Below are 15982 nucleotides of genomic sequence, written 5' to 3'. Positions count from 1 at the left end.
TCCCTTCACGCTGCCTTTCCTTCAAGCTCGCATGCTCACACAGACGTACGCCCAGAACAGGTTCTCAAAGCAGCCCGTGGCCAACGTTCAACGGTGAAAGGCGTCGAGCTATGCACCACTAACTGTGGCGCCTCGACTTTGGAAAAGTCCCATCATTGGACCGCCGAACGTTAAACTGTGCGTTCCGAGGAGTTCAAATCTCCGCGCCTTCCCTTCTTTGCTCTTGGGCCACAAGCAAGCCCTCCGCGTCCGCATCTGGAAAACCCAAGGCTGGCTGAAATTCAGAAGCTGAGTGGCGCTGGGTGACCTGCGCGCGCGGGCACGTGGAGGGTTGCCAGGCGACCCCTGCGCGCACACGTGGAGGGTTGCCACGTGACAGGGCGGGGAGGAGCACGTGAGAGGCCACAGCCTGCCCTAACGGTGAGTGCTCGAGGCCTGGCAGGCGCGGTTGGACCACTCACCAGAAGGTCCCGCCTCTCAACTGTCCCTGCTGATCTGGCCCCCCACCACCGTGGTCTCCTGCTCCAGCTTCTTGTGCCACATCTTCCGAGGCTGCCTCGGAGCTTCCTTCACGTGCCACGGCTTCCTGTGGCTGCTCTTCCGGTTCTTGAGTCCAGGGCTCCCGGGAGTGGCCTCATCACCACCCGCGGGGTAGGACCAAAAGCTGCCTTTTACCTGTGAGTTCCTCCCGGACCACGATTTCCTCACCCGTGAGTGATCCGGGACTGAGAGGCCATGTTAGCGCGGTTGCCTGCATCCTTATGTTTTCCTGCATTTGGCTCAGGGTTAACCCTCACTGGTAGGCCAAGCCCCACCCATCCCTCCGTGTTATCAGGTCAGCCTACATGAACAGAATCCCACCGCCCTGTTCTGCTGAGCGAGCGTGCTGTACGCCAAGGCCTGGCGTGATGGTTTCTGTTTGGGGTGGTGTGGCTTGACCTGTTTTGTTTCTTAATGTTTCTCGGGGCATAAAAATGAGTTGCTATCTTTCTGGAACCATCGGCTGTTCCCAGGCCCGGCTTATGCTTAGTTTGATAGATGGAAGCGTTTTACAACGCTGGGGTCTGCTTAACTTTTCCCGGAGAATGACCCTCCGATCTCCAAGTCTTTCAGCTTGTGAGCTGGGGCCCTCCTGCCACTGCCCTCGCTAGCATTCCTAACCAGTAAATATTTGTTTAAAAGAAGACATAAAGCATGCTGCTGGGAGCAAGGCATGTTACTGCAGCAATATTTGGGAACTCAAGGCAGCTGTAATTTTCCACGTTCATCTTGACTGTTTGGACATTGGTGCTCGAAGCGCTTTGGAGTTTCTATATTTAGTATAGAAAATAGTATATTCTTATTTTCCAAGGATGTTCTTATTTTCGTTTCCATAAAGCCAGGAAAAGAAGAAAGATAAAAAGGTGGGAGGTCACGTGTTGAAAGCAAACCATGAGACCGAGATGGAGAGTGGAGAGAGCCTTGACTATGTGTGATTTGGGAAAAGCGCTAACTGGGGAGAGCATGGTGGCTCCTGCTGGCCATGGTGGCCCTCTTGCTGGCCATGATGCCACACTAACCAGGGGGCCTGAGGTCACTGTGAGTGAAGCAGAGGGCTAGGTTCTGACTGGCTGAGTGATGAGGGATTTGGGAAGGAAAAGTGAAAAAAAGTAGAGGCTAGGTCTTAATTCTGCCTCTCTGACCATAGGAGACCTTTGTCTCCTCCTGTGTTCCTCTTTCTGATTCTAAGATGTGTGTTTATTCACATGGAGACAGCTTTGAACTTGGGTCCCATAATTGCTAGGGTAGGGTCTTCCCTTTGTCATCTTGTCTTAGCAGCTTGAAAGTCACCAGTGTCCTTGAAATCATTAGCATCTCTGTCAGCTGCTGTGTTGATTGATTGATTTCAGGTTTCTGATTTGGAGACTCGGAGAAAGAGTGAGCTGCTGTCAGACTGGATCCTTGGACTGACTTCTTTGGAAATGTTTATATAGTCAAGAAATGTGAGACAGAGCTGGGTGTGGTGGCTCACGCCTTTAATCCCAGCACTTGGGAGGCAGAGGCAGGCAGATTTCTGAGTTTGAGGCCAGCCTGGTCTACAAAGTGAGTTCCAGGACAGCCATGGCTACACAGAGAAACCCTGTCTCAAAAAAACAAAAAAGAAAAAAAAGAAAAAAAAAAGAAAAAAGAAAAAGAAAGAAATGTGAGCCAAAGGATGGGCTCTGAAAATAGGCATTTATAGTGTGTGTGTGTGTGTGTGTGTGTGTGTGTCTGAGTGTGTGTGTGAGTGTGGGGGTGGGGTGGGGGTGGTGGTGGTGGTGGTGGTGGTGGTGGTGTCGGGTTATGTACATATACTGGCAGGTCCTCACAGAGGCCAGAAGAGGGTGGCGGGCCCCTTGAACCCAGAATTACAAGCAGTTACAAGCTGTCTGATATGGATGACAGGAATGGAACTCAGGTCCTCTGAGAGCATCGGAGCTCTTTACTACTGCGCCATCTCTCCAGCCTTGTTTCTTTTGTTTCTAAGTTAGCTTGCCAGATGAGCTTTGGGAATTCAGCCTACTTCCTACTGTATTGTAAGATGGCTTATCGGTTGTGCTCCCAGTGAGGTTCACTAATTAAGCGGCACCACGGGTTGTCTGTGACAGGTGGTATGTTTAAACAGATGGGCATGTACCAGGCCTGCAGGGCTGAGTTAGAATCTCCTGGTGACCGAAGGCTAAGGGTCATCACCCTGGTCTCTGTCCTGAGAGTAAACACAGGCTAGACCCCAGGATGCCTAGTGTTCTGTGGATCTGACTCCTGCTGGGCCCACTCCTGGATGACTTTTTAGCTCCTTCTAAAATTAGATTCTTGCAGCACGTAAACCATGGCTAACGTTGCCATGATGTGTACGGACATCGCCCTTCCCACCTCTGGGATCTCCCTGGCTCTCAGATGAAGTCACGCCTACTGTCACCCCACGCCTGGTGGCTGGTTTTGCTTTTTCATCTCTTTATGCTTTGTTTTGTTTGAACTGGCTCTTTTTTATGTAGCCCCTGCTGTCCTAGAACTCAGTGTGTAGCTATGTAGACCAGGCTGGCCTCAAACTCACAAAGATCCATCTGCCTCTGCATCAGGACCAGCTTTGCTTTTTTATCCTTGAGAATGACTTTGGGATGTCATTTTAATTTTATTTTGCTTTACAGTTACCTATTTTGTATGTGTATGTATATTTGTGGACACACAAATGTATATGTAGAGGTCACATATACACATATTGTACCATAATGTGTATGTGGAGGTCAGAGAACAACGTCTAGGACCCAGTTCTCTCCTTCCACAGGTAGGTCCTCCCATCCAGCTGAGCTCCTTCTGAGCCCTGCCAGCCCTGGTATGTTTTACTTGTAGATATTATTTGATCTTCTGTATTGGAGTTTTATTTCTTCAAAGTACTTAAAGTTATTTTTAAAAAATAAACAAAACTAGTTTTCAAGCACAGCAATGAAAATCTTTCCCAGCAAGGATCGTCAGTGGATGCTGAAACTGGGGAAAGAAAGTATGGCAGGAAATGGGATGTTTATATTGCCTTGGGGCATCTTCCTGGAAGGACTGATAGTTATAAAAAAAAAACTGTGGAGTGGCGGCATAGAGCGTCGAGGTACACTTTGGCCCAGTGACTGAAGTTAGTAACAGCTGTACCAGGACAAACGGACACTGTGTATGTGCCTTCCGACAAGGTGCACAGAGGGCTGCCCAGAGCATACAGCCTGGGTCTCAACACACACGGCCCCACACAGACCCTGACTGGTAACCCAGGTCCAGGGTGACTCACCAGAGCTCAAACAGTGTGAAAATGAGGTATTTAGTCAGGTGTGGTGGCAGACCCGGGATCCTGACAATCAGGAAGCCACAGCAGGAAGAAGGCACGGGGGCAAAGTCTGTCCTTTTGTTTTTCCAGGCAGGGTTTCTCTGTGTGGCCCTGGCTGTCCTGGTACTCACTCTGTAGACCAGGCTACCCTCAAATTCAGAGATCAACCTGCCTCTGCCTCCCAGGTGCTAGGATTAAAGGTGTGCGCCACTACTCCTGGCTAGCAAAGTCTGTGTTAGCAAAAGTAGCAGCCATGTGTACATGTGTGTACATAGAGACTAAAGAAAGTACCGATAGAACATGTACAAAAAATGTGGACGTTTGGGGAATTTTGATGACCAGCTAAATCTTTCTTCTATATGGAACTTGAGTCAAGTCTGGAATTATTTCCAAATAAAAAATAGGTCAAGGGCTGGGTGTGGTGGTGCATGCCTTTCACCCCAGCTCTTGGGAGGCATTTACCTACCCAGGTGGGTGGATCTCTGTGAGTTTGAGGCTAGCCTGGTCTACAGAGTTGATTCCAGGACAGCCAGGGCTCATGAAGAAACTTTTGTCTCAAAAAAACAAAACAAAACAAAACAAAAAAAACAAAAAAACAAAAAGGAAGGAAAGGAGGGAGGGAGGGAGGGCGGAGGGAGGGATGAAAAAAGATGGTGAGATGACAAAGTTTTGCAAGTGCCTTTTATGGTACGATAACATCAAAATCTTGTATGACCTGGTGAATTGGGGATAGAAATAAGTGCTTGTGCTCCAGAAGAGACCTTTGAGAATTTCAGCAGTAGAGAGAGGGGCTCTCGGTGCTCTGGAAAGAGGAAGGGCACTGCAGTGGCTCAGTGAGCTGGGAGGTGTTCCTGTGATAAAATGCCACGTGGTGAAGACAAGTGAGCCAGCTCCTCACGCAGCAACATGCATGAGGTCCATGTATGTATAATGCTGAGGAAAGTGCAGCCAGGCACGAAGGAGATAAAATGTATGTTGAAGCTGCGTGTGGTAGCACATGCCCAGAGAAGGCAGAGGCAGGCAGATCTCTGAATTGGAGGCCAGCCTGGTCTACAGAGTGAGTTCTAGGACAGACAAGGCTATACAGAGAAATGCTGTCTCAAAAAATTATATGGATAGATAGATGTAATATAATATTTATATATAATATTTATATAAAGTAAATAAAAAAAGGAAAATGTATGATTGTATATTTGTGTCAAGTTCCAGAATAGTCAAAATAGTTAGTGTTCAAGCTAAGGGGTATTTCCTTGATGGGAGATTATTGACTACAGAACAAGAAATCTTTCTAAGGTATAAAATGCCACCAAGCCAGATGACCTGAGTTAGGTATTGCAATGACTATTTCTGGTTGTCAACTTTCCTACATCTGGAATTAATTAAAACCCAAGCTACTGTGTACAATTATGAGGGATTTTTTTCTTAGTTAAATGGTTTGAAGTTGGGGGCTGGAGAGATGGCTCAATGATTAAGAGCACTGACTGAACTTCCAAAGGTCCCAAGTTCAATTCCCAGCAACCACATGGTGGCTCACAACCATCTGTAATGAGATCTGATGCCTTCTTCTGGTATGTCTGAACATAGTGACAGCATACTCACACATATAAAATAAATATATCTTAAAGGGGGGAGGGGTCTGGGGAGATGGTTCAGCAGTTAAGAGCATTAACTAGACTGCTCTTTCTATTCCCAGCAACCACATGGTGGCCCACAACCATCTGAAATGGGATCCGATGCCCTCTACTGGTGTGTCTGAAGACAGTGACAGTGTACTCACATATATTTAAAAAAGAAAAACGGTTTGAGGTGTGAAGCCCCACTTCTAAGCTGTGTCTTTTGAGGCAGGAAGATCTGCCTTTAACCTGGGCCACACCTTCTGTCACAGCCGTATAAAGGACCCCCTCGGCAGATGTTACTCCCGTCTCCACCCCTTTCTGCTTTTGACTGAGAAATTAATCCCTCACTGTCCTTTATCTTGGAAGGAGATGCCAAGCAAGACAATATTGAGGTCCCTCAGGGCCCATCAGCAGTGTCCAACCAAACTCAAGCTAAACAGGCTCCTTAGAGGAGAGCTAGAAAGTGTGGCCCTTGAGGAGTGTGCTAGACTACTAAAAAGTAATGAGTTTGCTAGTTCATTCAAGCATAAGTCTGGGGAATATGTGTGGGAACAGATTTTAAGGGTGTGGAATAATGGTGGAGGGAACATAAAACTGGATCAGGCTGAGTTTATTGATATGGGCCCTCTGAGGGAAGATTCTTGGTTTAATACAGAAGCTCATCTAGGTTTTTTAAAAAAAGGTCTGAAGTTTGTTTGAATTGTTGGCTTAAGCATTAGTCAAAAGATGGTCTATTAAAAAGGAGCTGGAGATGCCTGATTTTCTTTGGCTTAGTGTTGATAAATGTTAAGGCTCAGGGAAATTACAATACCAGAGTGGGTATGCTGTGTAAAACCTAATCCTCCATAATGAGAAGGCCCAGAAGATATGTTCTTCACCAGTCCTATAAGTTGCAAAATGGTGAGAGGGCACCAGCATGTGGTAACACATAGTGCATATCAGAGGATGGAAAGTAAATCCAACCAAAAGTCAATCAAGCACCATCTACTTTAGTGAGATTCTTAGGAGTCCAGTGGTGTGAGGCATGCAGAGATATTCCTTTTAAGGTGAAAGGTAAGTTATTGCACCCTCCTACCATCAAGAAAGAAGCACAATGTTTAGTGAGTCAATTTGGGTTCTGGAGACAGAAAATCCTCACCTGGGTGTGTTACTCAGGCCCATTTACCACGTGACTCAAAAAGCTGCTAGTTTTGAGTGGGGCCTGGGATAGGAAAAGGCTCTTCAACAGGTCTAGGCTGCTACACTAGCTGCTCTACCTCTTAGACAAGATGATCCAGCAGGCCTGATGGTATTTGAGATGTCAGTAGCAGATAGGAATGCTGTTTGGAGCCTCTGGAGCCTGTAAAGCCCCTGTAGGAGAATCACAGAAGAGACCTTTGGGATTTGGAGCAAGGTTCTACCGTCATCTGCAGAAAACTATTCTCCCTTGAAAAACAGCTCTTGGCCTGCTGTTGGGTCTTATTGGAAACTGAATGTTTGACAATGGGCCACCAAATTACCATGCAATCTGAGCTGCCCATCATGAGCTAGGTACTATCTGACTCCCAGAGTCATAAAGTAGGATATGTACAGCAGCAATCTATTATCAAACTGAAGTGATATATTCACAATTGGGCCTGAACAGGTCTTGAAGGCAAGTTGCATGAAATTGCCTGAATGCCTATGGTTTCTACTTGTACTACAATGCATACTGCTGCCAAACATGCTCCTATAGCTTTATGGGACGTGCCCTATGATTGGTTGACTTAAAAAGAGATGACTCAGATCTGGTTTACTGATGGTTCTGCACATACGCAGATAGCACCCAGAAGTAGACAGCTGCAGCATTACAACCCCTTTCTGGGGCAACCCGGAAAGACCCTGACAAAGGGAGATCTTCACAGAGAGCAGAACTCTAGCAGTACACATGGTCGTACACTTTGTTTGGAAGGAGAAATGGCCAGATGTGCAATTGTTCACTGAACCAATGGACTGGCTGGATGGTCAAGGACTTGGAAAGATCACAATAGAATAATTGGTAAGAAAAAAACATCTGAGGAAGAAGCATGTGAATAGATTTTCAAGTGGGCAGAGGGTGTGAAGATACATGGGATGTGTCCTGCATAAATGTTCATCAAAAGTTGACTTCAGTAATCAAGTAGATAGGATGCCTCTTTCTGAGGACAGACTCTTTCCTCAGCCATCCCTGTCATTACCTCATGGACCTATGAACACAGTGGCCACAGTAGCAGTGATAGAGGTTATACATGGGCTAGACAACATGAACTTCCAGTCATCAAGGCTGATATGGCCACAGCTGCTGCTGAGTGCCAGATCTGTCAACAGCAGAGAATAACACTGAGTCCCATGGAATGGCACCATTCCGTAGGGGTGACCAGCCAGCAACCTGGTGGCAGGTTGACTACATTGGACCACTTCCTTCATGGAAAGGACAACACTTTGTCCTCACTGGAGTAGATACTTGTTCTGGTTGTGGATTTGCCTTTCCTGAGCATAATGTTTCTGCCAAAATCACCATCCATGGATTTACAGAATGTCTTATCCACCATCTCGGCATTCCACACTGTATTGCTTCTGCCGGAGAAACTCACTTCACAGCCAGAAGTGTGAGAGTGGACCTATGATCATGGCTTCCACTGATCTTACCGTCTGATAGAAAGATGGAATGGCCTTTTGAAGACAAAGTTACAGGGCTAATTAGGTGGCAGCATCCTGGAGTGGTAGGGCAGGGTTCTCCAGAAGTCAGTAAATGCTTTCAGTCATTGTCCACATATCAGATATATGGTACAGTTTCTCATATAGCCAGGAGTCAAGGGGTGGAAAAGGAATAGTTCCACTCACTATCCCCTAACGAGCCACTAGGAAAAATTTTGTTTCCTTTTCCTGTGACCTTAAGTTCTACTGACCTAGTTATAGTCCCAGAGTAGAGAGTGCTCCTGTTAGGAGCCATGATAAACATTCTGTTGGCTACTGTGGACTTATTTTTTCAAGACAGAGTTTTTCTTTGTAGCCTTTGCTGTCTGGCCCTAAACTGCCTGTCTCTGCTTTCCAAGTGCTGGGATTAGGGACATAAATCCTGACCTCTTCTTCCCCCACCACTCTGGACTTTTGATGCCCTTAAGCAGGATAAGAGGAATAGGAGGGGTGATTGATGCAGATGACCAAGGGGAAATTGGCTTGCTTCTCTGCATGCAGGTAAGAGAGATCGGAGTGTGGGGGGTCCATTAGGTGTCTCTTGGTGCTTCCTTGGCCTGAGAAGAAAGTCCATGGGAAACTACAATAGCCTAATTCAAGCCAGATGACAAAAGGGCACAGACCCTTCATGGATGAAGGTGTGGGTCAATCCTCTAGGAAAAAGGCCAAGACCTGCTGAGGTGCTTACTGGGGGGGGAGGGGGGAGGAAGTATAAACTGGGTAGTAGAAGATAGTTACAAATGCCAGCTAAGATCACGTGACAAGCCAGGCGATGGTGGCACAAGCCTTTAATCCCAGCACTTGGGAGGCAGAGGCAGGCAGATTTCTGAGTTCGAGGCCAGCCTGGTCTACAGAGTGAGTTCCAGGACAGCCAGGCTACACAGAGAAACCCTGTCTCGAAAAACAAACAAACAAAATTCACGTGGCAAGTTGTAGAAATGAAAATTATGGTTAACATGAATACTTGTCATATTTTGTCAAGAATGTGTTTGTACAAATATCTTGTGTTTTCTTTCCTCGTTGTCTTTAAGAATATTAAGAGAGTAGCAGTGGCTAGCATTCCTGTGTCTGAGAGACTAAAAGAGTGCCCTTGAGGGCCACTCTAAAACACTAACACCAGGCATTTCCTGTTGAATGTGAGGAAGGGAGGGAGAGTATGATGGGGCAGAATCTGGAAGGTGAGCCTTTGGTTCCATACTGTGCTGTCCTGGAGCCGTAGTTGTGTCCTGAGCTGAGAATATCCTAAGGCTCAGTCGGTGCGAGTCTAGAGGGACTTTTTCCTTAATTAAATCATTTAAACTTTTAATCTGGAACTTTTGAGGAGGGAAGGCCTGCCTTTACTCTGGACCACAACTTCTGAGGGCAGCCTATACAAGGATATGGAAGAAGGACGAGTGCTCTTGACCTGCTTGCTCTTAGCTCTTGCTGGCAAGTCCATTCCTTTACCAGCAACAGCACCTACTTTTTCTGGGCTTTGGGGTAAACTGAAGACCAGCCGAGACATCCATCCAGCCTCATGACTGAATAACTACTGTATTCTTGGACCTTCTGTTGATAGAGACAACCAGTGTTGGATTAGCTGGAACACAGCCTGCAAGCCATTCTGATAAATCCCCTTTATCTATATATTCATTCTGTAAGTTTTGTCCCTCTAGAGAACACTAAGTAAAACAGGTACTGGGGCCTACAGGGTGGAAGGAAAGACTCCACAAATTGTCATCTCACTTCACACATGGCACATACATACTCTCGCGTACACACATGGTAATAGTTTAATTAACAGTGTCTTTGTTCTATTCTTACTTGAGTATACTTGTCTGTATGTGCATTGTACAGTAATTACTGGGTCTGCATCTGTGCTCTGTGTTTAGTGCATTGCACGTTAGTGAACAATGGCCCCTAACTTTCTGCAAATCCTTTTTGAGCCAGGCCCTAGGCTGGGTGCCTGGCACAGAGATTCTTCATCTGTGTGCTGAGTGATTCAAGCTCATCAATGTGGTCGAGACACACAAGCCTCTTTGTGAGGGTGAAGAGGGGCTGGGTGTCATGTCAGTTTTTCAGTCAGTGGTGACACATTTTCTCCTCTGATCCACATTTGGGATCACCCCCACCCACAGCCCGCCACCAGTTCCGGGGATGGAGCACTGCTGAACTTGCAGAACCCCTGGGTGATCTTGAGGAGCAGCCGAAATGGGAACAGCAAAACCCGAGTGGACAGAACAAAGACTGGTATTATGTCGCCTAAACTTAGCGGCTCTGCATTGTCAGGATGACACAGACACCACTTGTGCTTAGAAAAGAAACGGATCTAAAAAGGAGAAAATGCCTTCCCTCCCTCCCTCCTCCCTGCCACATGTGGCCCTACCACATGGGACTCCTCTCATCCTTACATCAGTTCCTTTTTGTATTTGATTTATCATCTCAGTAGCTGCTCAGTCTTCAGCATATGTTACAGACTTGCTTGCTACTTTAAAATCCTCAAATAAAATAAACTGTCTTTTTAAAGACAAGTTTTATGACTTCTGTCCCACACTTGGAAGACCTCAAGAGGCATGGCCCCTCATAAGGAGCTTCCAGAGACTTTGTCTCTCCCTCTTGCCTCTCTAGCAGCAATACAACACAGGCCACTTTTAAAATAATTATTTTTATGTGTATGGATGTTTGCCTACATGTATGTCAGTATACCACATGTGTGAGTGCTTTTGGAGGCCAGAAAAGGATGTCGGAACCCCTACAACCGTACTGGCAGGTGGTCATTTGCTACCATATGGGTGTTGGAATTGGAACCCTAGTCCTCTGTAAGAACAGAAAGCTGTGCTCTTAACCACTGTGCCATGTCTCCAGGCCTGATGTAACTTTTGTTTGATATGTCTTTCCATCATTGTCCTCTTTTGTCCTTTCAAGAGTAAAGCTTGGGGTACATAGTGAGACCCTGTTTCAAAAAACAAACAATGGAGCCGGGCGTGGTGGCACACACCTTTAATCCCAGCACTTGGGAGGCAGAGGCAGGCAGATTTCTGAGTTCGAGGCCAGTCTGGTCTACAGTGTGAGTTCCAGGTTAGCCAGGACTACACAAGAGAAACCCTGTCTCCAAAAACCAAAAACCAAAAAAAAAAAAAAAAAAAAAAAACCAAATGGGGGCTGGTGAGATGGCTCAGCAGTTAAGAGCACCGTCTGCTTTTCCGAGGGTCCTGAGTTCAAATCCCAGCAACCACGTGGTGGCTCACAACCATCTGTAATGAGATCTGACACCCTCTTCTGGTATGTCTGAAGACAGCTACAGTGTACTTATACATCTTTGGGCTGGAGTGAACAGGGCCAACCACAACCTCCATTCCTAGCAACCACATGAGGGCTCACAACCATCAGTACAGTATATACCCATATACATAAAATAAATAAATCTTAAAAAAAAGAATACAGCTTGAGTAGCAACAGTGACATTTTTGCTTTTGGGCTTTTTTCTCCCTCCTCCCTCTTCCCTCCTCTCTCCTCTCCTCTCTTTCTTTCTTTTTTTTTAAGATTTATTTATTATTATATGTAAGTACACTGTAGCTGTCTTCAGACACCCCAGAAGAGGGCATCATCTCATTACAGATGGTTGTGAGCCACCATGTGGTTGCTGGGATTTGAACTCAGGACCTTTGGAAGAACAGTCAATGCTCTTACCCACTGAGCCATCTCTCCAGCGCCCTCTTCTCTCTTTCTTCTTTTTTCCTCCTCACTGTGTTGCCAAGGATAACCCCAAACTCCTGGATTCAAGGGACCTTCCTGCCTCAGCCTGTCCAGTAGCTAGACAGATACCACTGTGCCACACGAGGATTTTCCTGATCTTGCCTGTAGCTTTGCTGCCACGTGTGTGGTTCCTGCAGCACCGCAGCACACTCGACCTGCTCGGGATGTGTAGTCAGTGGGATTGTGCTGCTTTTCCACTGCTGTAAAGCATTTTCATCACTGCCAAAAAAGGAACATGCGTGCCTTTGCCGCCACATCCAGCATCCCTCCTTCCTCCAGCTTGAGACAGTATTAACCTGCTTTCTGTTCTGAGGATTGGCCTCTGGTGGACATGTCATTCATACAGTCTGTACTCTTTTATGAATGGGCTCTTTCACAGGTTTATCTGTTTTGTAGCATTTGTCTTACTTCATTCCTTTCTTATTGATGAACAGTATTTCATTATGTCACTAATATCATATTTCTCCATTCAATCACTGATGAGCATTTGTGATTTCTGCTTTTAACTGTTATGAATAATGCTGTCCTAGATGTCTGTATGGTTCATTGGTGGACAATGCCCCACTCCCTGTGTTCTTCAGGGTTATGTACATTCAACGGATACAAGGTGGAAGTGTTTGTTAGACCTGCTTTTTAATATTGTTCAGATCCCACACTTTCCCTCAAAATTTTAAACTAGGTATGTAGTGTTCCTTCCCTGTAGCTGTGCTTAAACTCCACAACCAAGGCAACTTAATAGAAAGGTTGTCTAGCAAGTTACAGGACAGTCAGTGTTACAAAAATAGAGAGACTCCATCTCAAAATAAATAGATAAAAGGAGTCCATCATGGCTAGAAGCATGGCAGGCATGGCAGCTGGCAGCAGATATGGTGGTAGGAGCATGAAGCTGAGAGATCACATCTGTTACAGCAAACAGAGAGCTGAGAGAGCACAGAAGTAGTAGAAGGTCTGAACTCTCAGAGTCAGCGAGGCCACACCTCCCAAACCCCCTAAAGGGCGCCACTAACTGAGGCCAAGTGTCTATGCCTAAGCCTGCAGGGGACATTGTCACTCAAACCCTCAGTGTATACATGTACGCTTGTGAGTCTGTGCACATTCCAGTGTAGATGCCCAGCGGCTGGAAGAGGATGTTGGATCCCCTAAAGCTGGATTTACAGACAGTTGTAAGCTGCCCAGTAAGGTCCATGCTGGAGTGTCTGTGTCTCTGTTTCTCTCATTTGTTCGTTTGCTTGCTTGTTTGTGTGTTTGTTTTTGAGATAGGGTTTCTCTGTGTAGCCTTGGCTGTCCTGGGATTCACTTTGTAGACCAGGCTGGCCTCGAACTCAGAAACCTGCCTGCCTCTGCCTCCTGAGTGCTGGGATTAAAGGCGTGTGACATCACCGCTCAGCTCATTCTTTTGGTTTGAGTTGGGGTCTTTCTTTTGCCCCAGGCTGTGCTGGAACTCACTGTCTAGTCCAGGCTGAGTTCAGACTCACCAGATTCCTGCTTCAGCCTCCTAAGTGCTGAGATTATAGACATGAGGCTCTGGAACCCTTTATTTTCTTTTGATTTCTGTCTATAGTTGACTTTCTTTGATTTTCTTTTGTGCTGCTAGGCATGGAACTCAGGACCTCTGACATGCTCAGCAATACTCTACGCTAGAACCACATCTCATTTGTAGTAATATATACAAATCCCAACCATCATTGCCTGCCTTTTTTTCCTTCAATTATGTCTGCTTCCTTCATATATTCTAGGACTCTGTTTTTAGATAACTATAATTAATATTTATAGTTGTTATAGATCCTTAATTAATTTTAGCTGGCAAAAACTGTATGTCCTCATCGTGCACAATCTGTTTCTTTGAAGTACTACATTATGCAATGCTAAGTATGATAATGAGCTTAAGCATTGGTTTACACACTCCTAGATGACTGTAGTTATTAATTTGACTCAGGCCCGAGTTATCTGAAAGAACCTCAACTGGAGCCTTGTCTGTGTCAGATTGACCTGTGGGCGTGTGTCTGTGGGCTGATGGTCCTGAGGTGTATAAGAAAACTAGGTGAGCTACAGCTCGGGAACAAGCCAGCAGGCAGTGTCCCTGTATGGTTTCTGCTTCACTTCCTGCCCTGATTTCCTTAATGATGGATTGGAACCTGGAAGTGGCAGTTGAAATAAATCCTTTCCTCCTCAAGCTGCTTTTGATTATCGTGCAAGCAGGTAGGTTTTTGTTTGGTTTGCTTTGGTTTGTTTTTCGTCAACTTAACAAGCTACAGTTATCTGAAAAGAGGGAGCCTAGTCTGCCTCCACACGATTGAGCTGTAGGCAGGCCTGTAGGTCGTTATAGTGTGAGCTGTAGGCAGGCCTGTAGGTCGTTATAGTGTGAGCTGTAGGCAGGCCTGTAGGTCGTTATATTGGTCTGTGGCCTCTGCACCAGCCCCTCCCTCTACATTCCTGTCCTACTTGTCTTCATTAGACATGAACAGTAAAGGGCAAGTGGGAGCCAAATAAGCCCTTCCCTCCCCAAGTTGTTTTTGGCCATGCTGTTTATTACGATTACAGAAAAGAAACTAAAACTCATACTTATATTTTCTAGTGAGAATACTTAGACCACGTTGGCCTGTATGTAGGCTCAGTCTGAATTTGCATGGACTATGCTTTAGTGCATTTATAAATAATGAACTTGGATTTTGAAGTTAAAGTTTTTATTTGAAATTTTCAAAAAAAAAAAAACCTGGCCCCTTTACCACACCCTTTTATGTTTTCATTGTCATGAATTATGTTTTTATATATAACATGATTATTTGCATAGCTATATAATTATTAGTTTGTATAATTGTCTTTAAATCATGCAAGCCAAAATATAAAACTTACTTACCTATAGATGACATGTAGTTTACACAGTCTTATTTGGATTACTGCTGTTTTAGGGAATCATGTCCAGTCCCACTGTTAGACTTTGCTTCAGTGGTCTCTACATACCATGGTCCCCTTAAATAAAGTCTGAGGGGCTGGAGAATTTGCTCAAAGGTTAAGAACACTCACTGTTCTTCCAGAAGATCCAAGTTCAGTTTCTAGCACCTACGTGGTGGCTCACAGTTTTCTATAACTCCAGTCCCAGGGAATTTAATGCCCCCTTCTGACCTCCAAAAGGACCAGACATACACACAGTACACACAGATACCTGGAGACAAAACAGCCATATACATAAAATAAATCCAGAATTTATTTATTCATTCAGGAGAAGCAGCCAAGAGATCACATCCTAAAACAGGAGCAGGGGACAGAACTAGCTTCAGATTGTCAGAGCCTTCTGAAACCTCAAAGCCTGCATCCAGTGACACACTTCCCCAGCAAGGCCACGCCTCCTGATCCTCCCCAAAGAGCTGCCAACTGAGGGCCAAGCATTCACGTGCCTGAGACTCATGGGAACATTCAAACCACCAATCTAGGTTCAACCCCCAGTCTAACATACCCTTTATACAAACCAAACATGGTGACATTTGCTTGTAACCTCAACTCTTAAGAGATGGAGAGAGGAGGCTCCGAAGGGTCAGACCATCCTTGGCTACATAGAGAATGTGAGGCAGCATAGGCTAGAGGCCTTAAATTCAAACACACAAAACCCTTATATACCAATATTGCTATAGTCTCCCTCCTTTATGTTGACATTATTATATAAGTAATAACTTTATATGTTGTGTCTGTCAGAAGAGATTTATGAGTACTGTGTTACATATCCATCTTTTAAGTTGGTCAGGAGAAAAAGGAGTTACCACACACTGGCTTATATTCATCTGCTTAAGGCATTTAAATTTTTTCACTTATTATTTTTTTATGTATGAGTATCTGGCTGCATGTGTGTTTCTGCATCACAGGTGTGCAGTCCCTACAGAGGTTATAAGAGAGCATTGGACCCCCTGGAACTAGAGTTAGAGATGGTTCTAAGTCACCATGTGGGTGCTGGGAACTGAACCTGGGTCCTCCGGAAGAGCAGCCAGTGATCTTAACCAGTGAGCAGTCTCTCCAGCCCCTGACACACCATTATTTTGTTTATTTCAGTTTAGACATGGCACATTTCTCTCTCTCTCTCTCTCTCTCTCTCTCTCTCTCTCTCTCTCTCTCTCTC

General features: G+C 45.5%; 1 protein-coding gene across 1 annotated transcript in view; it reads left to right on the top strand.

The window, feature by feature from the left end:
- The first annotated feature begins 362 nt into the window (after positions 1 to 362).
- Positions 363 to 15982, top strand: part of Fam178b (family with sequence similarity 178 member B) — a 126738-nt gene continuing 111118 nt past the window's right edge. The window contains exon 1 of the mRNA XM_021198278.1: positions 363 to 677. The gene's annotated coding sequence lies outside the window, so the exon portion shown is untranslated. The remainder of the gene's footprint in view (positions 678 to 15982) is intronic.

Source organism: Mus pahari, chromosome 5 (assembly GCF_900095145.1).
Source record: "Mus pahari chromosome 5, PAHARI_EIJ_v1.1, whole genome shotgun sequence".
Taxonomy (NCBI): domain Eukaryota; kingdom Metazoa; phylum Chordata; class Mammalia; order Rodentia; family Muridae; genus Mus; species Mus pahari.
The sequence above is the reverse complement of the archived record's forward strand: the minus strand, read 5'-3'. Positions and strand labels throughout refer to the sequence as shown.